This window comes from Telmatherina bonti (genome assembly GCF_933228915.1).
Source record: "Telmatherina bonti genome assembly, chromosome: 10".
NCBI lineage: Eukaryota > Metazoa > Chordata > Actinopteri > Atheriniformes > Telmatherinidae > Telmatherina > Telmatherina bonti.
The window spans coordinates 1-22,597 of record NC_136628.1 but is presented as its reverse complement, the minus strand read 5'-3'; positions in this window follow the sequence as shown (position 1 = coordinate 22,597).

The following is a 22,597-nucleotide window of genomic DNA, read 5'->3' as shown; positions in this document are numbered from 1 at the left end:
CTCAGTAGTGGACCTCGAGATCACAGGGTGTTTCGGCCATTATCACTCTGTGTGGTTCAACAAGGAGCATATTGTTTATTATTTTGGTCAGTATAAGGTAAGTTTTGTTGTTTTGGGTGAGTATCTTTTCTTTTTTCAGGTTCTTTTTCCATTGCTCAACATTGGTTAAGTATTTTTTGGTCTCTTGGTTCAGTTTCTAGCTATTAAAATTGGTTTTCTTTTACCTTAGTTTTAGGACACATCATCAGTAGTGGACCTCGGGATCACAGGGTGTTTCGGCCATTATCACTAGACACCCTCCCCCAAGGAAGGCCCTGCCGAGGTTGATCAAGCCCCGGAGTGTGTCCAATCGCCAATTGGGGTTAGAGTTGTTTTAAAGTTACACATCTTCTTGTGTTGCTTTAAAGTCTTTCAAATACACATTCTATGTGTCTTTTTCTTAGTTTGCACAAGGATGAGTACTTAGGGTTATGCAAACGTTACTAAGGTAACTAATTGATGAAAGTTTGTTAGGTTTAGGAAAGTATTGCAGGGTAAGGTTGTAAGTTCTAGAAAAGTTTATTAGGGTGGAGTTGGTTAGGGTTAGGAAAGGTTTATCGGGCCAGGTAGTTAGTTCTAAAAAGGTGAGTTATGAGGGTGGAGTTGGTTAGGGTTAGGAAAGAATTATTGGGCAAGGTAGTTAGTTCTAAAAGGTTGGGCTATGAGGGTTGAATTGGTTAGGGTTAGGAAAACATTATCGGCAAGGTAGTAAGTTCTAAAAAGGTGAGCTAGGGTTAGGGTTAGGAAAACATTATTGGGTAAGTTCTAAAAGGTGAGTTATGAGGGTGGAATTGGTTAGGGTTAGGAAACCTTATTGGGCAAGATAGTAAATTTTAGGGTGACGAGCTAGGGGATGGCCATTTTAGGGGGAGTTTGACAATTTGAAGGAGTCCAATTAGTTTTTGCCCTTTTGGGGATTGAGGGGCCCCCCCGAAAAGCAGTTTGGACCAGCCCCAGCAAGCTGTTGCCTTCCGTGTGCCCTCAGGTCGTTACGGCCCCCCGTGCCCTTAGGGGTTTAGGGAAAGGGTCAAATGGGTGTCGTGTGTGGTGTAAATGGGCTGTGTATGGGTGAGGCTAAACCTCATAGAAGACTGGGCTACGTTTCAGGTCCTGATGCCCTGGACCACCACACCCTGCGTGCTGTTCCTGGAGTCGGAACCCAGGGGGGCCGCATACTTACTCCCTGCTCGGAACCCTTCAGTAAACAGATCGGTTGTTGACACCGTAAGGTTACTCCGATCTGCCCAAGCAGGGCTGAAGATATTGGTTCTGCCTTTCTTCACAGATGATGTTTTTGGGATCGTTAATCTGGAATGGGGAGCAGAGAGGAGAAAGTGTGAGAAGTGTTGAGGTCGAGGTGTTCAAGCAGAGACAGGGATCAGTGGTGGGAGATGTGGTTACATCTATCAACCATCACCGTGCCGGATTAGGCATACCCTGCATCCTGCCATCCCCTCGACTCTGTGAAGAAACAAGGGGTTGGAGGAGGTGTAGAGGGGAAAAAGTGAGAGAAGAGTTGGGGTCGAGGTTGTTCAAGCAGAGACAGGGATCAGTGGTGGGAGATGTGGTTACATCTATCAACCATCACCGTGCCGGATTAGGCATACCCTGCATCCTGCCATCCCCTCGACTCTGTGAAGAAACAAGGGGTTGGAGGAGGTGTAGAGAGGAAAAAGTGAGAGAAGAGTTGAAGTCGAGGTTGTTCAAGCAGAGACAGGGATCAGTGGTGGGAGATGTGGTTACATCTATCAACCATCACCGTGCCGGATTAGGCATACCCTGTATCCTACCATCCCCTCGACTCTGGAGAACAAGGGGTTGGAGGAGGTGTTTTATCAGTTTGGACTATTGAACCACCTTAGAGTAAAAGGAACTTGGTAGTCCGAAAGGCTCAGGCTGGTTAGGGATTGGAGTATTTCTCGATGACTCCCCCTGAGTCAGTTTATTAACCGAAACAGTTTGAGTAGGGAGCCAAAGGCAATGCACGGGCCGTCGCTTGTCACTCTGGGCTCCATTTCTCTGTGTGGTTCAACAAGGAGCATATTATGATTGTGATGGATTTGCTTTTTTTTGTTTTTAAGAAGTGCAATATTCAGTATAAGGTGAGTTTTGTTGTTTTGGGTGAGTATTTTCTCTTGTTTCAGGTTCTTTTTCCATTGCTCAACATTGGTAAGTATTTTTGGTCTCTTGGTTCAGTTTCTGGCTATTAAAATTGGTTTTCTTTTACCTTAGTTGTCCCAATCGTAGGAAGGTATGTCACTTAGGACACATCATCAGTAGTGGACTTCGGGATCACAGGGTGTTTCGGCCATTATGACTCTGTGTGGTTCAACAAGGAGCATATTATGATTGTGTTGGACTTGCTTTTTTTGTTTTTAGGAAGTGCAATATTTATTATTTTGGTCAGTATAAGGTGAGTTTTGTTGTTTTGGGTGAGAATTTTCTCTTTTTTCAGGTTCTTTTTCCATTGCTCAACATTGGTAAGTATTTTTTGGTCTCTTGGTTCAGTTTCTAGTTATTAAAATTGGTTTTCTTTTACCTTAGTTTTAGGACACATCCTCAGTAGTGGACCTCGAGATCACAGGGTGTTTCGGCCATTATCACTCTGTGTGGTTCAACAAGGAGCATATTGTTTATTATTTTGGTCAGTATAAGGTAAGTTTTGTTGTTTTGGGTGAGTATCTTTTCTTTTTTCAGGTTCTTTTTCCATTGCTCAACATTGGTTAAGTATTTTTTGGTCTCTTGGTTCAGTTTCTAGCTATTAAAATTGGTTTTCTTTTACCTTAGTTTTAGGACACATCATCAGTAGTGGACCTCGGGATCACAGGGTGTTTCGGCCATTATCACTAGACACCCTCCCCCAAGGAAGGCCCTGCCGAGGTTGATCAAGCCCCGGAGTGTGTCCAATCGCCAATTGGGGTTAGAGTTGTTTTAAAGTTACACATCTTCTTGTGTTGCTTTAAAGTCTTTCAAATACACATTCTATGTGTCTTTTTCTTAGTTTGCACAAGGATGAGTACTTAGGGTTATGCAAACGTTACTAAGGTAACTAATTGATGAAAGTTTGTTAGGTTTAGGAAAGTATTGCAGGGTAAGGTTGTAAGTTCTAGAAAAGTTTATTAGGGTGGAGTTGGTTAGGGTTAGGAAAGGTTTATCGGGCCAGGTAGTTAGTTCTAAAAAGGTGAGTTATGAGGGTGGAGTTGGTTAGGGTTAGGAAAGAATTATTGGGCAAGGTAGTTAGTTCTAAAAGGTTGGGCTATGAGGGTTGAATTGGTTAGGGTTAGGAAAACATTATCGGCAAGGTAGTAAGTTCTAAAAAGGTGAGCTAGGGTTAGGGTTAGGAAAACATTATTGGGTAAGTTCTAAAAGGTGAGTTATGAGGGTGGAATTGGTTAGGGTTAGGAAACCTTATTGGGCAAGATAGTAAATTTTAGGGTGACGAGCTAGGGGATGGCCATTTTAGGGGGAGTTTGACAATTTGAAGGAGTCCAATTAGTTTTTGCCCTTTTGGGGATTGAGGGGCCCCCCCGAAAAGCAGTTTGGACCAGCCCCAGCAAGCTGTTGCCTTCCGTGTGCCCTCAGGTCGTTACGGCCCCCCGTGCCCTTAGGGGTTTAGGGAAAGGGTCAAATGGGTGTCGTGTGTGGTGTAAATGGGCTGTGTATGGGTGAGGCTAAACCTCATAGAAGACTGGGCTACGTTTCAGGTCCTGATGCCCTGGACCACCACACCCTGCGTGCTGTTCCTGGAGTCGGAACCCAGGGGGGCCGCATACTTACTCCCTGCTCGGAACCCTTCAGTAAACAGATCGGTTGTTGACACCGTAAGGTTACTCCGATCTGCCCAAGCAGGGCTGAAGATATTGGTTCTGCCTTTCTTCACAGATGATGTTTTTGGGATCGTTAATCTGGAATGGGGAGCAGAGAGGAGAAAGTGTGAGAAGTGTTGAGGTCGAGGTGTTCAAGCAGAGACAGGGATCAGTGGTGGGAGATGTGGTTACATCTATCAACCATCACCGTGCCGGATTAGGCATACCCTGCATCCTGCCATCCCCTTGACTCTGTGAAGAAACAAGGGGTTGGAGGAGGTGTAGAGGGGAAAAAGTGAGAGAAGAGTTGGGGTCGAGGTTGTTCAAGCAGAGACAGGGATCAGTGGTGGGAGATGTGGTTACATCTATCAACCATCACCGTGCCGGATTAGGCATACCCTGCATCCTGCCATCCCCTCGACTCTGTGAAGAAACAAGGGGTTGGAGGAGGTGTAGAGAGGAAAAAGTGAGAGAAGAGTTGAAGTCGAGGTTGTTCAAGCAGAGACAGGGATCAGTGGTGGGAGATGTGGTTACATCTATCAACCATCACCGTGCCGGATTAGGCATACCCTGTATCCTACCATCCCCTCGACTCTGGAGAACAAGGGGTTGGAGGAGGTGTTTTATCAGTTTGGACTATTGAACCACCTTAGAGTAAAAGGAACTTGGTAGTCCGAAAGGCTCAGGCTGGTTAGGGATTGGAGTATTTCTCGATGACTCCCCCTGAGTCAGTTTATTAACCGAAACAGTTTGAGTAGGGAGCCAAAGGCAATGCACGGGCCGTCGCTTGTCACTCTGGGCTCCATTTCTCTGTGTGGTTCAACAAGGAGCATATTATGATTGTGATGGATTTGCTTTTTTTTGTTTTTAAGAAGTGCAATATTCAGTATAAGGTGAGTTTTGTTGTTTTGGGTGAGTATTTTCTCTTGTTTCAGGTTCTTTTTCCATTGCTCAACATTGGTAAGTATTTTTGGTCTCTTGGTTCAGTTTCTGGCTATTAAAATTGGTTTTCTTTTACCTTAGTTGTCCCAATCGTAGGAAGGTATGTCACTTAGGACACATCATCAGTAGTGGACTTCGGGATCACAGGGTGTTTCGGCCATTATGACTCTGTGTGGTTCAACAAGGAGCATATTATGATTGTGTTGGACTTGCTTTTTTTGTTTTTAGGAAGTGCAATATTTATTATTTTGGTCAGTATAAGGTGAGTTTTGTTGTTTTGGGTGAGAATTTTCTCTTTTTTCAGGTTCTTTTTCCATTGCTCAACATTGGTAAGTATTTTTTGGTCTCTTGGTTCAGTTTCTAGTTATTAAAATTGGTTTTCTTTTACCTTAGTTTTAGGACACATCCTCAGTAGTGGACCTCGAGATCACAGGGTGTTTCGGCCATTATCACTCTGTGTGGTTCAACAAGGAGCATATTGTTTATTATTTTGGTCAGTATAAGGTAAGTTTTGTTGTTTTGGGTGAGTATCTTTTCTTTTTTCAGGTTCTTTTTCCATTGCTCAACATTGGTTAAGTATTTTTTGGTCTCTTGGTTCAGTTTCTAGCTATTAAAATTGGTTTTCTTTTACCTTAGTTTTAGGACACATCATCAGTAGTGGACCTCGGGATCACAGGGTGTTTCGGCCATTATCACTAGACACCCTCCCCCAAGGAAGGCCCTGCCGAGGTTGATCAAGCCCCGGAGTGTGTCCAATCGCCAATTGGGGTTAGAGTTGTTTTAAAGTTACACATCTTCTTGTGTTGCTTTAAAGTCTTTCAAATACACATTCTATGTGTCTTTTTCTTAGTTTGCACAAGGATGAGTACTTAGGGTTATGCAAACGTTACTAAGGTAACTAATTGATGAAAGTTTGTTAGGTTTAGGAAAGTATTGCAGGGTAAGGTTGTAAGTTCTAGAAAAGTTTATTAGGGTGGAGTTGGTTAGGGTTAGGAAAGGTTTATCGGGCCAGGTAGTTAGTTCTAAAAAGGTGAGTTATGAGGGTGGAGTTGGTTAGGGTTAGGAAAGAATTATTGGGCAAGGTAGTTAGTTCTAAAAGGTTGGGCTATGAGGGTTGAATTGGTTAGGGTTAGGAAAACATTATCGGCAAGGTAGTAAGTTCTAAAAAGGTGAGCTAGGGTTAGGGTTAGGAAAACATTATTGGGTAAGTTCTAAAAGGTGAGTTATGAGGGTGGAATTGGTTAGGGTTAGGAAACCTTATTGGGCAAGATAGTAAATTTTAGGGTGACGAGCTAGGGGATGGCCATTTTAGGGGGAGTTTGACAATTTGAAGGAGTCCAATTAGTTTTTGCCCTTTTGGGGATTGAGGGGCCCCCCCGAAAAGCAGTTTGGACCAGCCCCAGCAAGCTGTTGCCTTCCGTGTGCCCTCAGGTCGTTACGGCCCCCCGTGCCCTTAGGGGTTTAGGGAAAGGGTCAAATGGGTGTCGTGTGTGGTGTAAATGGGCTGTGTATGGGTGAGGCTAAACCTCATAGAAGACTGGGCTACGTTTCAGGTCCTGATGCCCTGGACCACCACACCCTGCGTGCTGTTCCTGGAGTCGGAACCCAGGGGGGCCGCATACTTACTCCCTGCTCGGAACCCTTCAGTAAACAGATCGGTTGTTGACACCGTAAGGTTACTCCGATCTGCCCAAGCAGGGCTGAAGATATTGGTTCTGCCTTTCTTCACAGATGATGTTTTTGGGATCGTTAATCTGGAATGGGGAGCAGAGAGGAGAAAGTGTGAGAAGTGTTGAGGTCGAGGTGTTCAAGCAGAGACAGGGATCAGTGGTGGGAGATGTGGTTACATCTATCAACCATCACCGTGCCGGATTAGGCATACCCTGCATCCTGCCATCCCCTCGACTCTGTGAAGAAACAAGGGGTTGGAGGAGGTGTAGAGGGGAAAAAGTGAGAGAAGAGTTGGGGTCGAGGTTGTTCAAGCAGAGACAGGGATCAGTGGTGGGAGATGTGGTTACATCTATCAACCATCACCGTGCCGGATTAGGCATACCCTGCATCCTGCCATCCCCTCGACTCTGTGAAGAAACAAGGGGTTGGAGGAGGTGTAGAGAGGAAAAAGTGAGAGAAGAGTTGAAGTCGAGGTTGTTCAAGCAGAGACAGGGATCAGTGGTGGGAGATGTGGTTACATCTATCAACCATCACCGTGCCGGATTAGGCATACCCTGTATCCTACCATCCCCTCGACTCTGGAGAACAAGGGGTTGGAGGAGGTGTTTTATCAGTTTGGACTATTGAACCACCTTAGAGTAAAAGGAACTTGGTAGTCCGAAAGGCTCAGGCTGGTTAGGGATTGGAGTATTTCTCGATGACTCCCCCTGAGTCAGTTTATTAACCGAAACAGTTTGAGTAGGGAGCCAAAGGCAATGCACGGGCCGTCGCTTGTCACTCTGGGCTCCATTTCTCTGTGTGGTTCAACAAGGAGCATATTATGATTGTGATGGATTTGCTTTTTTTTGTTTTTAAGAAGTGCAATATTCAGTATAAGGTGAGTTTTGTTGTTTTGGGTGAGTATTTTCTCTTGTTTCAGGTTCTTTTTCCATTGCTCAACATTGGTAAGTATTTTTGGTCTCTTGGTTCAGTTTCTGGCTATTAAAATTGGTTTTCTTTTACCTTAGTTGTCCCAATCGTAGGAAGGTATGTCACTTAGGACACATCATCAGTAGTGGACTTCGGGATCACAGGGTGTTTCGGCCATTATGACTCTGTGTGGTTCAACAAGGAGCATATTATGATTGTGTTGGACTTGCTTTTTTTGTTTTTAGGAAGTGCAATATTTATTATTTTGGTCAGTATAAGGTGAGTTTTGTTGTTTTGGGTGAGAATTTTCTCTTTTTTCAGGTTCTTTTTCCATTGCTCAACATTGGTAAGTATTTTTTGGTCTCTTGGTTCAGTTTCTAGTTATTAAAATTGGTTTTCTTTTACCTTAGTTTTAGGACACATCCTCAGTAGTGGACCTCGAGATCACAGGGTGTTTCGGCCATTATCACTCTGTGTGGTTCAACAAGGAGCATATTGTTTATTATTTTGGTCAGTATAAGGTAAGTTTTGTTGTTTTGGGTGAGTATCTTTTCTTTTTTCAGGTTCTTTTTCCATTGCTCAACATTGGTTAAGTATTTTTTGGTCTCTTGGTTCAGTTTCTAGCTATTAAAATTGGTTTTCTTTTACCTTAGTTTTAGGACACATCATCAGTAGTGGACCTCGGGATCACAGGGTGTTTCGGCCATTATCACTAGACACCCTCCCCCAAGGAAGGCCCTGCCGAGGTTGATCAAGCCCCGGAGTGTGTCCAATCGCCAATTGGGGTTAGAGTTGTTTTAAAGTTACACATCTTCTTGTGTTGCTTTAAAGTCTTTCAAATACACATTCTATGTGTCTTTTTCTTAGTTTGCACAAGGATGAGTACTTAGGGTTATGCAAACGTTACTAAGGTAACTAATTGATGAAAGTTTGTTAGGTTTAGGAAAGTATTGCAGGGTAAGGTTGTAAGTTCTAGAAAAGTTTATTAGGGTGGAGTTGGTTAGGGTTAGGAAAGGTTTATCGGGCCAGGTAGTTAGTTCTAAAAAGGTGAGTTATGAGGGTGGAGTTGGTTAGGGTTAGGAAAGAATTATTGGGCAAGGTAGTTAGTTCTAAAAGGTTGGGCTATGAGGGTTGAATTGGTTAGGGTTAGGAAAACATTATCGGCAAGGTAGTAAGTTCTAAAAAGGTGAGCTAGGGTTAGGGTTAGGAAAACATTATTGGGTAAGTTCTAAAAGGTGAGTTATGAGGGTGGAATTGGTTAGGGTTAGGAAACCTTATTGGGCAAGATAGTAAATTTTAGGGTGACGAGCTAGGGGATGGCCATTTTAGGGGGAGTTTGACAATTTGAAGGAGTCCAATTAGTTTTTGCCCTTTTGGGGATTGAGGGGCCCCCCCGAAAAGCAGTTTGGACCAGCCCCAGCAAGCTGTTGCCTTCCGTGTGCCCTCAGGTCGTTACGGCCCCCCGTGCCCTTAGGGGTTTAGGGAAAGGGTCAAATGGGTGTCGTGTGTGGTGTAAATGGGCTGTGTATGGGTGAGGCTAAACCTCATAGAAGACTGGGCTACGTTTCAGGTCCTGATGCCCTGGACCACCACACCCTGCGTGCTGTTCCTGGAGTCGGAACCCAGGGGGGCCGCATACTTACTCCCTGCTCGGAACCCTTCAGTAAACAGATCGGTTGTTGACACCGTAAGGTTACTCCGATCTGCCCAAGCAGGGCTGAAGATATTGGTTCTGCCTTTCTTCACAGATGATGTTTTTGGGATCGTTAATCTGGAATGGGGAGCAGAGAGGAGAAAGTGTGAGAAGTGTTGAGGTCGAGGTGTTCAAGCAGAGACAGGGATCAGTGGTGGGAGATGTGGTTACATCTATCAACCATCACCGTGCCGGATTAGGCATACCCTGCATCCTGCCATCCCCTCGACTCTGTGAAGAAACAAGGGGTTGGAGGAGGTGTAGAGGGGAAAAAGTGAGAGAAGAGTTGGGGTCGAGGTTGTTCAAGCAGAGACAGGGATCAGTGGTGGGAGATGTGGTTACATCTATCAACCATCACCGTGCCGGATTAGGCATACCCTGCATCCTGCCATCCCCTCGACTCTGTGAAGAAACAAGGGGTTGGAGGAGGTGTAGAGAGGAAAAAGTGAGAGAAGAGTTGAAGTCGAGGTTGTTCAAGCAGAGACAGGGATCAGTGGTGGGAGATGTGGTTACATCTATCAACCATCACCGTGCCGGATTAGGCATACCCTGTATCCTACCATCCCCTCGACTCTGGAGAACAAGGGGTTGGAGGAGGTGTTTTATCAGTTTGGACTATTGAACCACCTTAGAGTAAAAGGAACTTGGTAGTCCGAAAGGCTCAGGCTGGTTAGGGATTGGAGTATTTCTCGATGACTCCCCCTGAGTCAGTTTATTAACCGAAACAGTTTGAGTAGGGAGCCAAAGGCAATGCACGGGCCGTCGCTTGTCACTCTGGGCTCCATTTCTCTGTGTGGTTCAACAAGGAGCATATTATGATTGTGATGGATTTGCTTTTTTTTGTTTTTAAGAAGTGCAATATTCAGTATAAGGTGAGTTTTGTTGTTTTGGGTGAGTATTTTCTCTTGTTTCAGGTTCTTTTTCCATTGCTCAACATTGGTAAGTATTTTTGGTCTCTTGGTTCAGTTTCTGGCTATTAAAATTGGTTTTCTTTTACCTTAGTTGTCCCAATCGTAGGAAGGTATGTCACTTAGGACACATCATCAGTAGTGGACTTCGGGATCACAGGGTGTTTCGGCCATTATGACTCTGTGTGGTTCAACAAGGAGCATATTATGATTGTGTTGGACTTGCTTTTTTTGTTTTTAGGAAGTGCAATATTTATTATTTTGGTCAGTATAAGGTGAGTTTTGTTGTTTTGGGTGAGAATTTTCTCTTTTTTCAGGTTCTTTTTCCATTGCTCAACATTGGTAAGTATTTTTTGGTCTCTTGGTTCAGTTTCTAGTTATTAAAATTGGTTTTCTTTTACCTTAGTTTTAGGACACATCCTCAGTAGTGGACCTCGAGATCACAGGGTGTTTCGGCCATTATCACTCTGTGTGGTTCAACAAGGAGCATATTGTTTATTATTTTGGTCAGTATAAGGTAAGTTTTGTTGTTTTGGGTGAGTATCTTTTCTTTTTTCAGGTTCTTTTTCCATTGCTCAACATTGGTTAAGTATTTTTTGGTCTCTTGGTTCAGTTTCTAGCTATTAAAATTGGTTTTCTTTTACCTTAGTTTTAGGACACATCATCAGTAGTGGACCTCGGGATCACAGGGTGTTTCGGCCATTATCACTAGACACCCTCCCCCAAGGAAGGCCCTGCCGAGGTTGATCAAGCCCCGGAGTGTGTCCAATCGCCAATTGGGGTTAGAGTTGTTTTAAAGTTACACATCTTCTTGTGTTGCTTTAAAGTCTTTCAAATACACATTCTATGTGTCTTTTTCTTAGTTTGCACAAGGATGAGTACTTAGGGTTATGCAAACGTTACTAAGGTAACTAATTGATGAAAGTTTGTTAGGTTTAGGAAAGTATTGCAGGGTAAGGTTGTAAGTTCTAGAAAAGTTTATTAGGGTGGAGTTGGTTAGGGTTAGGAAAGGTTTATCGGGCCAGGTAGTTAGTTCTAAAAAGGTGAGTTATGAGGGTGGAGTTGGTTAGGGTTAGGAAAGAATTATTGGGCAAGGTAGTTAGTTCTAAAAGGTTGGGCTATGAGGGTTGAATTGGTTAGGGTTAGGAAAACATTATCGGCAAGGTAGTAAGTTCTAAAAAGGTGAGCTAGGGTTAGGGTTAGGAAAACATTATTGGGTAAGTTCTAAAAGGTGAGTTATGAGGGTGGAATTGGTTAGGGTTAGGAAACCTTATTGGGCAAGATAGTAAATTTTAGGGTGACGAGCTAGGGGATGGCCATTTTAGGGGGAGTTTGACAATTTGAAGGAGTCCAATTAGTTTTTGCCCTTTTGGGGATTGAGGGGCCCCCCCGAAAAGCAGTTTGGACCAGCCCCAGCAAGCTGTTGCCTTCCGTGTGCCCTCAGGTCGTTACGGCCCCCCGTGCCCTTAGGGGTTTAGGGAAAGGGTCAAATGGGTGTCGTGTGTGGTGTAAATGGGCTGTGTATGGGTGAGGCTAAACCTCATAGAAGACTGGGCTACGTTTCAGGTCCTGATGCCCTGGACCACCACACCCTGCGTGCTGTTCCTGGAGTCGGAACCCAGGGGGGCCGCATACTTACTCCCTGCTCGGAACCCTTCAGTAAACAGATCGGTTGTTGACACCGTAAGGTTACTCCGATCTGCCCAAGCAGGGCTGAAGATATTGGTTCTGCCTTTCTTCACAGATGATGTTTTTGGGATCGTTAATCTGGAATGGGGAGCAGAGAGGAGAAAGTGTGAGAAGTGTTGAGGTCGAGGTGTTCAAGCAGAGACAGGGATCAGTGGTGGGAGATGTGGTTACATCTATCAACCATCACCGTGCCGGATTAGGCATACCCTGCATCCTGCCATCCCCTCGACTCTGTGAAGAAACAAGGGGTTGGAGGAGGTGTAGAGGGGAAAAAGTGAGAGAAGAGTTGGGGTCGAGGTTGTTCAAGCAGAGACAGGGATCAGTGGTGGGAGATGTGGTTACACCTATCAACCATCACCGTGCCGGATTAGGCATACCCTGCATCCTGCCATCCCCTCGACTCTGTGAAGAAACAAGGGGTTGGAGGAGGTGTAGAGAGGAAAAAGTGAGAGAAGAGTTGAAGTCGAGGTTGTTCAAGCAGAGACAGGGATCAGTGGTGGGAGATGTGGTTACATCTATCAACCATCACCGTGCCGGATTAGGCATACCCTGTATCCTACCATCCCCTCGACTCTGGAGAACAAGGGGTTGGAGGAGGTGTTTTATCAGTTTGGACTATTGAACCACCTTAGAGTAAAAGGAACTTGGTAGTCCGAAAGGCTCAGGCTGGTTAGGGATTGGAGTATTTCTCGATGACTCCCCCTGAGTCAGTTTATTAACCGAAACAGTTTGAGTAGGGAGCCAAAGGCAATGCACGGGCCGTCGCTTGTCACTCTGGGCTCCATTTCTCTGTGTGGTTCAACAAGGAGCATATTATGATTGTGATGGATTTGCTTTTTTTTGTTTTTAAGAAGTGCAATATTCAGTATAAGGTGAGTTTTGTTGTTTTGGGTGAGTATTTTCTCTTGTTTCAGGTTCTTTTTCCATTGCTCAACATTGGTAAGTATTTTTGGTCTCTTGGTTCAGTTTCTGGCTATTAAAATTGGTTTTCTTTTACCTTAGTTGTCCCAATCGTAGGAAGGTATGTCACTTAGGACACATCATCAGTAGTGGACTTCGGGATCACAGGGTGTTTCGGCCATTATGACTCTGTGTGGTTCAACAAGGAGCATATTATGATTGTGTTGGACTTGCTTTTTTTGTTTTTAGGAAGTGCAATATTTATTATTTTGGTCAGTATAAGGTGAGTTTTGTTGTTTTGGGTGAGAATTTTCTCTTTTTTCAGGTTCTTTTTCCATTGCTCAACATTGGTAAGTATTTTTTGGTCTCTTGGTTCAGTTTCTAGTTATTAAAATTGGTTTTCTTTTACCTTAGTTTTAGGACACATCCTCAGTAGTGGACCTCGAGATCACAGGGTGTTTCGGCCATTATCACTCTGTGTGGTTCAACAAGGAGCATATTGTTTATTATTTTGGTCAGTATAAGGTAAGTTTTGTTGTTTTGGGTGAGTATCTTTTCTTTTTTCAGGTTCTTTTTCCATTGCTCAACATTGGTTAAGTATTTTTTGGTCTCTTGGTTCAGTTTCTAGCTATTAAAATTGGTTTTCTTTTACCTTAGTTTTAGGACACATCATCAGTAGTGGACCTCGGGATCACAGGGTGTTTCGGCCATTATCACTAGACACCCTCCCCCAAGGAAGGCCCTGCCGAGGTTGATCAAGCCCCGGAGTGTGTCCAATCGCCAATTGGGGTTAGAGTTGTTTTAAAGTTACACATCTTCTTGTGTTGCTTTAAAGTCTTTCAAATACACATTCTATGTGTCTTTTTCTTAGTTTGCACAAGGATGAGTACTTAGGGTTATGCAAACGTTACTAAGGTAACTAATTGATGAAAGTTTGTTAGGTTTAGGAAAGTATTGCAGGGTAAGGTTGTAAGTTCTAGAAAAGTTTATTAGGGTGGAGTTGGTTAGGGTTAGGAAAGGTTTATCGGGCCAGGTAGTTAGTTCTAAAAAGGTGAGTTATGAGGGTGGAGTTGGTTAGGGTTAGGAAAGAATTATTGGGCAAGGTAGTTAGTTCTAAAAGGTTGGGCTATGAGGGTTGAATTGGTTAGGGTTAGGAAAACATTATCGGCAAGGTAGTAAGTTCTAAAAAGGTGAGCTAGGGTTAGGGTTAGGAAAACATTATTGGGTAAGTTCTAAAAGGTGAGTTATGAGGGTGGAATTGGTTAGGGTTAGGAAACCTTATTGGGCAAGATAGTAAATTTTAGGGTGACGAGCTAGGGGATGGCCATTTTAGGGGGAGTTTGACAATTTGAAGGAGTCCAATTAGTTTTTGCCCTTTTGGGGATTGAGGGGCCCCCCCGAAAAGCAGTTTGGACCAGCCCCAGCAAGCTGTTGCCTTCCGTGTGCCCTCAGGTCGTTACGGCCCCCCGTGCCCTTAGGGGTTTAGGGAAAGGGTCAAATGGGTGTCGTGTGTGGTGTAAATGGGCTGTGTATGGGTGAGGCTAAACCTCATAGAAGACTGGGCTACGTTTCAGGTCCTGATGCCCTGGACCACCACACCCTGCGTGCTGTTCCTGGAGTCGGAACCCAGGGGGGCCGCATACTTACTCCCTGCTCGGAACCCTTCAGTAAACAGATCGGTTGTTGACACCGTAAGGTTACTCCGATCTGCCCAAGCAGGGCTGAAGATATTGGTTCTGCCTTTCTTCACAGATGATGTTTTTGGGATCGTTAATCTGGAATGGGGAGCAGAGAGGAGAAAGTGTGAGAAGTGTTGAGGTCGAGGTGTTCAAGCAGAGACAGGGATCAGTGGTGGGAGATGTGGTTACATCTATCAACCATCACCGTGCCGGATTAGGCATACCCTGCATCCTGCCATCCCCTTGACTCTGTGAAGAAACAAGGGGTTGGAGGAGGTGTAGAGGGGAAAAAGTGAGAGAAGAGTTGGGGTCGAGGTTGTTCAAGCAGAGACAGGGATCAGTGGTGGGAGATGTGGTTACATCTATCAACCATCACCGTGCCGGATTAGGCATACCCTGCATTCTGCCATCCCCTCGACTCTGTGAAGAAACAAGGGGTTGGAGGAGGTGTAGAGAGGAAAAAGTGAGAGAAGAGTTGAAGTCGAGGTTGTTCAAGCAGAGACAGGGATCAGTGGTGGGAGATGTGGTTACATCTATCAACCATCACCGTGCCGGATTAGGCATACCCTGTATCCTACCATCCCCTCGACTCTGGAGAACAAGGGGTTGGAGGAGGTGTTTTATCAGTTTGGACTATTGAACCACCTTAGAGTAAAAGGAACTTGGTAGTCCGAAAGGCTCAGGCTGGTTAGGGATTGGAGTATTTCTCGATGACTCCCCCTGAGTCAGTTTATTAACCGAAACAGTTTGAGTAGGGAGCCAAAGGCAATGCACGGGCCGTCGCTTGTCACTCTGGGCTCCATTTCTCTGTGTGGTTCAACAAGGAGCATATTATGATTGTGATGGATTTGCTTTTTTTTTGTTTTTAAGAAGTGCAATATTCAGTATAAGGTGAGTTTTGTTGTTTTGGGTGAGTATTTTCTCTTGTTTCAGGTTCTTTTTCCATTGCTCAACATTGGTAAGTATTTTTGGTCTCTTGGTTCAGTTTCTGGCTATTAAAATTGGTTTTCTTTTACCTTAGTTGTCCCAATCGTAGGAAGGTATGTCACTTAGGACACATCATCAGTAGTGGACTTCGGGATCACAGGGTGTTTCGGCCATTATGACTCTGTGTGGTTCAACAAGGAGCATATTATGATTGTGTTGGACTTGCTTTTTTTGTTTTTAGGAAGTGCAATATTTATTATTTTGGTCAGTATAAGGTGAGTTTTGTTGTTTTGGGTGAGAATTTTCTCTTTTTTCAGGTTCTTTTTCCATTGCTCAACATTGGTAAGTATTTTTTGGTCTCTTGGTTCAGTTTCTAGTTATTAAAATTGGTTTTCTTTTACCTTAGTTTTAGGACACATCCTCAGTAGTGGACCTCGAGATCACAGGGTGTTTCGGCCATTATCACTCTGTGTGGTTCAACAAGGAGCATATTGTTTATTATTTTGGTCAGTATAAGGTAAGTTTTGTTGTTTTGGGTGAGTATCTTTTCTTTTTTCAGGTTCTTTTTCCATTGCTCAACATTGGTTAAGTATTTTTTGGTCTCTTGGTTCAGTTTCTAGCTATTAAAATTGGTTTTCTTTTACCTTAGTTTTAGGACACATCATCAGTAGTGGACCTCGGGATCACAGGGTGTTTCGGCCATTATCACTAGACACCCTCCCCCAAGGAAGGCCCTGCCGAGGTTGATCAAGCCCCGGAGTGTGTCCAATCGCCAATTGGGGTTAGAGTTGTTTTAAAGTTACACATCTTCTTGTGTTGCTTTAAAGTCTTTCAAATACACATTCTATGTGTCTTTTTCTTAGTTTGCACAAGGATGAGTACTTAGGGTTATGCAAACGTTACTAAGGTAACTAATTGATGAAAGTTTGTTAGGTTTAGGAAAGTATTGCAGGGTAAGGTTGTAAGTTCTAGAAAAGTTTATTAGGGTGGAGTTGGTTAGGGTTAGGAAAGGTTTATCGGGCCAGGTAGTTAGTTCTAAAAAGGTGAGTTATGAGGGTGGAGTTGGTTAGGGTTAGGAAAGAATTATTGGGCAAGGTAGTTAGTTCTAAAAGGTTGGGCTATGAGGGTTGAATTGGTTAGGGTTAGGAAAACATTATCGGCAAGGTAGTAAGTTCTAAAAAGGTGAGCTAGGGTTAGGGTTAGGAAAACATTATTGGGTAAGTTCTAAAAGGTGAGTTATGAGGGTGGAATTGGTTAGGGTTAGGAAACCTTATTGGGCAAGATAGTAAATTTTAGGGTGACGAGCTAGGGGATGGCCATTTTAGGGGGAGTTTGACAATTTGAAGGAGTCCAATTAGTTTTTGCCCTTTTGGGGATTGAGGGGCCCCCCCGAAAAGCAGTTTGGACCAGCCCCAGCAAGCTGTTGCCTTCCGTGTGCCCTCAGGTCGTTACGGCCCCCCGTGCCCTTAGGGGTTTAGGGAAAGGGTCAAATGGGTGTCGTGTGTGGTGTAAATGGGCTGTGTATGGGTGAGGCTAAACCTCATAGAAGACTGGGCTACGTTTCAGGTCCTGATGCCCTGGACCACCACACCCTGCGTGCTGTTCCTGGAGTCGGAACCCAGGGGGGCCGCATACTTACTCCCTGCTCGGAACCCTTCAGTAAACAGATCGGTTGTTGACACCGTAAGGTTACTCCGATCTGCCCAAGCAGGGCTGAAGATATTGGTTCTGCCTTTCTTCACAGATGATGTTTTTGGGATCGTTAATCTGGAATGGGGAGCAGAGAGGAGAAAGTGTGAGAAGTGTTGAGGTCGAGGTGTTCAAGCAGAGACAGGGATCAGTGGTGGGAGATGTGGTTACATCTATCAACCATCACCGTGCCGGATTAGGCATACCCTGCATCCTGCCATCCCCTCGACTCTGTGAAGAAACAAGGGGTTGGAGGAGGTGTAGAGGGGAAAAAGTGAGAGAAGAGTTGGGGTCGAGGTTGTTCAAGCAGAGACAGGGATCAGTGGTGGGAGATGTGGTTACATCTATCAACCATCACCGTGCCGGATTAGGCATACCCTGCATCCTGCCATCCCCTCGACTCTGTGAAGAAACAAGGGGTTGGAGGAGGTGTAGAGAGGAAAAAGTGAGAGAAGAGTTGAAGTCGAGGTTGTTCAAGCAGAGACAGGGATCAGTGGTGGGAGATGTGGTTACATCTATCAACCATCACCGTGCCGGATTAGGCATACCCTGTATCCTACCATCCCCTCGACTCTGGAGAACAAGGGGTTGGAGGAGGTGTTTTATCAGTTTGGACTATTGAACCACCTTAGAGTAAAAGGAACTTGGTAGTCCGAAAGGCTCAGGCTGGTTAGGGATTGGAGTATTTCTCGATGACTCCCCCTGAGTCAGTTTATTAACCGAAACAGTTTGAGTAGGGAGCCAAAGGCAATGCACGGGCCGTCGCTTGTCACTCTGGGCTCCATTTCTCTGTGTGGTTCAACAAGGAGCATATTATGATTGTGATGGATTTGCTTTTTTTTTGTTTTTAAGAAGTGCAATATTCAGTATAAGGTGAGTTTTGTTGTTTTGGGTGAGTATTTTCTCTTGTTTCAGGTTCTTTTTCCATTGCTCAACATTGGTAAGTATTTTTGGTCTCTTGGTTCAGTTTCTGGCTATTAAAATTGGTTTTCTTTTACCTTAGTTGTCCCAATCGTAGGAAGGTATGTCACTTAGGACACATCATCAGTAGTGGACTTCGGGATCACAGGGTGTTTCGGCCATTATGACTCTGTGTGGTTCAACAAGGAGCATATTATGATTGTGTTGGACTTGCTTTTTTTGTTTTTAGGAAGTGCAATATTTATTATTTTGGTCAGTATAAGGTGAGTTTTGTTGTTTTGGGTGAGAATTTTCTCTTTTTTCAGGTTCTTTTCCCATTGCTCAACATTGGTAAGTATTTTTTGGTCTCTTGGTTCAGTTTCTAGTTATTAAAATTGGTTTTCTTTTACCTTAGTTTTAGGACACATCCTCAGTAGTGGACCTCGAGATCACAGGGTGTTTCGGCCATTATCACTCTGTGTGGTTCAACAAGGAGCATATTGTTTATTATTTTGGTCAGTATAAGGTAAGTTTTGTTGTTTTGGGTGAGTATCTTTTCTTTTTTCAGGTTCTTTTTCCATTGCTCAACATTGGTTAAGTATTTTTTGGTCTCTTGGTTCAGTTTCTAGCTATTAAAATTGGTTTTCTTTTACCTTAGTTTTAGGACACATCATCAGTAGTGGACCTCGGGATCACAGGGTGTTTCGGCCATTATCACTAGACACCCTCCCCCAAGGAAGGCCCTGCCGAGGTTGATCAAGCCCCGGAGTGTGTCCAATCGCCAATTGGGGTTAGAGTTGTTTTAAAGTTACACATCTTCTTGTGTTGCTTTAAAGTCTTTCAAATACACATTCTATGTGTCTTTTTCTTAGTTTGCACAAGGATGAGTACTTAGGGTTATGCAAACGTTACTAAGGTAACTAATTGATGAAAGTTTGTTAGGTTTAGGAAAGTATTGCAGGGTAAGGTTGTAAGTTCTAGAAAAGTTTATTAGGGTGGAGTTGGTTAGGGTTAGGAAAGGTTTATCGGGCCAGGTAGTTAGTTCTAAAAAGGTGAGTTATGAGGGTGGAGTTGGTTAGGGTTAGGAAAGAATTATTGGGCAAGGTAGTTAGTTCTAAAAGGTTGGGCTATGAGGGTTGAATTGGTTAGGGTTAGGAAAACATTATCGGCAAGGTAGTAAGTTCTAAAAAGGTGAGCTAGGGTTAGGGTTAGGAAAACATTATTGGGTAAGTTCTAAAAGGTGAGTTATGAGGGTGGAATTGGTTAGGGTTAGGAAACCTTATTGGGCAAGATAGTAAATTTTAGGGTGACGAGCTAGGGGATGGCCATTTTAGGGGGAGTTTGACAATTTGAAGGAGTCCAATTAGTTTTTGCCCTTTTGGGGATTGAGGGGCCCCCCCGAAAAGCAGTTTGGACCAGCCCCAGCAAGCTGTTGCCTTCCGTGTGCCCTCAGGTCGTTACGGCCCCCCGTGCCCTTAGGGGTTTAGGGAAAGGGTCAAATGGGTGTCGTGTGTGGTGTAAATGGGCTGTGTATGGGTGAGGCTAAACCTCATAGAAGACTGGGCTACGTTTCAGGTCCTGATGCCCTGGACCACCACACCCTGCGTGCTGTTCCTGGAGTCGGAACCCAGGGGGGCCGCATACTTACTCCCTGCTCGGAACCCTTCAGTAAACAGATCGGTTGTTGACACCGTAAGGTTACTCCGATCTGCCCAAGCAGGGCTGAAGATATTGGTTCTGCCTTTCTTCACAGATGATGTTTTTGGGATCGTTAATCTGGAATGGGGAGCAGAGAGGAGAAAGTGTGAGAAGTGTTGAGGTCGAGGTGTTCAAGCAGAGACAGGGATCAGTGGTGGGAGATGTGGTTACATCTATCAACCATCACCGTGCCGGATTAGGCATACCCTGCATCCTGCCATCCCCTTGACTCTGTGAAGAAACAAGGGGTTGGAGGAGGTGTAGAGGGGAAAAAGTGAGAGAAGAGTTGGGGTCGAGGTTGTTCAAGCAGAGACAGGGATCAGTGGTGGGAGATGTGGTTACATCTATCAACCATCACCGTGCCGGATTAGGCATACCCTGCATTCTGCCATCCCCTCGACTCTGTGAAGAAACAAGGGGTTGGAGGAGGTGTAGAGAGGAAAAAGTGAGAGAAGAGTTGAAGTCGAGGTTGTTCAAGCAGAGACAGGGATCAGTGGTGGGAGATGTGGTTACATCTATCAACCATCACCGTGCCGGATTAGGCATACCCTGTATCCTACCATCCCCTCGACTCTGGAGAACAAGGGGTTGGAGGAGGTGTTTTATCAGTTTGGACTATTGAACCACCTTAGAGTAAAAGGAACTTGGTAGTCCGAAAGGCTCAGGCTGGTTAGGGATTGGAGTATTTCTCGATGACTCCCCCTGAGTCAGTTTATTAACCGAAACAGTTTGAGTAGGGAGCCAAAGGCAATGCACGGGCCGTCGCTTGTCACTCTGGGCTCCATTTCTCTGTGTGGTTCAACAAGGAGCATATTATGATTGTGATGGATTTGCTTTTTTTTTGTTTTTAAGAAGTGCAATATTCAGTATAAGGTGAGTTTTGTTGTTTTGGGTGAGTATTTTCTCTTGTTTCAGGTTCTTTTTCCATTGCTCAACATTGGTAAGTATTTTTGGTCTCTTGGTTCAGTTTCTGGCTATTAAAATTGGTTTTCTTTTACCTTAGTTGTCCCAATCGTAGGAAGGTATGTCACTTAGGACACATCATCAGTAGTGGACTTCGGGATCACAGGGTGTTTCGGCCATTATGACTCTGTGTGGTTCAACAAGGAGCATATTATGATTGTGTTGGACTTGCTTTTTTTGTTTTTAGGAAGTGCAATATTTATTATTTTGGTCAGTATAAGGTAAGTTTTGTTGTTTTGGGTGAGTATCTTTTCTTTTTTCAGGTTCTTTTTCCATTGCTCAACATTGGTTAAGTATTTTTTGGTCTCTTGGTTCAGTTTCTAGCTATTAAAATTGGTTTTCTTTTACCTTAGTTTTAGGACACATCATCAGTAGTGGACCTCGGGATCACAGGGTGTTTCGGCCATTATCACTAGACACCCTCCCCCAAGGAAGGCCCTGCCGAGGTTGATCAAGCCCCGGAGTGTGTCCAATCGCCAATTGGGGTTAGAGTTGTTTTAAAGTTACACATCTTCTTGTGTTGCTTTAAAGTCTTTCAAATACACATTCTATGTGTCTTTTTCTTAGTTTGCACAAGGATGAGTACTTAGGGTTATGCAAACGTTACTAAGGTAACTAATTGATGAAAGTTTGTTAGGTTTAGGAAAGTATTGCAGGGTAAGGTTGTAAGTTCTAGAAAAGTTTATTAGGGTGGAGTTGGTTAGGGTTAGGAAAGGTTTATCGGGCCAGGTAGTTAGTTCTAAAAAGGTGAGTTATGAGGGTGGAGTTGGTTAGGGTTAGGAAAGAATTATTGGGCAAGGTAGTTAGTTCTAAAAGGTTGGGCTATGAGGGTTGAATTGGTTAGGGTTAGGAAAACATTATCGGCAAGGTAGTAAGTTCTAAAAAGGTGAGCTAGGGTTAGGGTTAGGAAAACATTATTGGGTAAGTTCTAAAAGGTGAGTTATGAGGGTGGAATTGGTTAGGGTTAGGAAACCTTATTGGGCAAGATAGTAAATTTTAGGGTGACGAGCTAGGGGATGGCCATTTTAGGGGGAGTTTGACAATTTGAAGGAGTCCAATTAGTTTTTGCCCTTTTGGGGATTGAGGGGCCCCCCCGAAAAGCAGTTTGGACCAGCCCCAGCAAGCTGTTGCCTTCCGTGTGCCCTCAGGTCGTTACGGCCCCCCGTGCCCTTAGGGGTTTAGGGAAAGGGTCAAATGGGTGTCGTGTGTGGTGTAAATGGGCTGTGTATGGGTGAGGCTAAACCTCATAGAAGACTGGGCTACGTTTCAGGTCCTGATGCCCTGGACCACCACACCCTGCGTGCTGTTCCTGGAGTCGGAACCCAGGGGGGCCGCATACTTACTCCCTGCTCGGAACCCTTCAGTAAACAGATCGGTTGTTGACACCGTAAGGTTACTCCGATCTGCCCAAGCAGGGCTGAAGATATTGGTTCTGCCTTTCTTCACAGATGATGTTTTTGGGATCGTTAATCTGGAATGGGGAGCAGAGAGGAGAAAGTGTGAGAAGTGTTGAGGTCGAGGTGTTCAAGCAGAGACAGGGATCAGTGGTGGGAGATGTGGTTACATCTATCAACCATCACCGTGCCGGATTAGGCATACCCTGCATCCTGCCATCCCCTTGACTCTGTGAAGAAACAAGGGGTTGGAGGAGGTGTAGAGGGGAAAAAGTGAGAGAAGAGTTGGGGTCGAGGTTGTTCAAGCAGAGACAGGGATCAGTGGTGGGAGATGTGGTTACATCTATCAACCATCACCGTGCCGGATTAGGCATACCCTGCATTCTGCCATCCCCTCGACTCTGTGAAGAAACAAGGGGTTGGAGGAGGTGTAGAGAGGAAAAAGTGAGAGAAGAGTTGAAGTCGAGGTTGTTCAAGCAGAGACAGGGATCAGTGGTGGGAGATGTGGTTACATCTATCAACCATCACCGTGCCGGATTAGGCATACCCTGTATCCTACCATCCCCTCGACTCTGGAGAACAAGGGGTTGGAGGAGGTGTTTTATCAGTTTGGACTATTGAACCACCTTAGAGTAAAAGGAACTTGGTAGTCCGAAAGGCTCAGGCTGGTTAGGGATTGGAGTATTTCTCGATGACTCCCCCTGAGTCAGTTTATTAACCGAAACAGTTTGAGTAGGGAGCCAAAGGCAATGCACGGGCCGTCGCTTGTCACTCTGGGCTCCATTTCTCT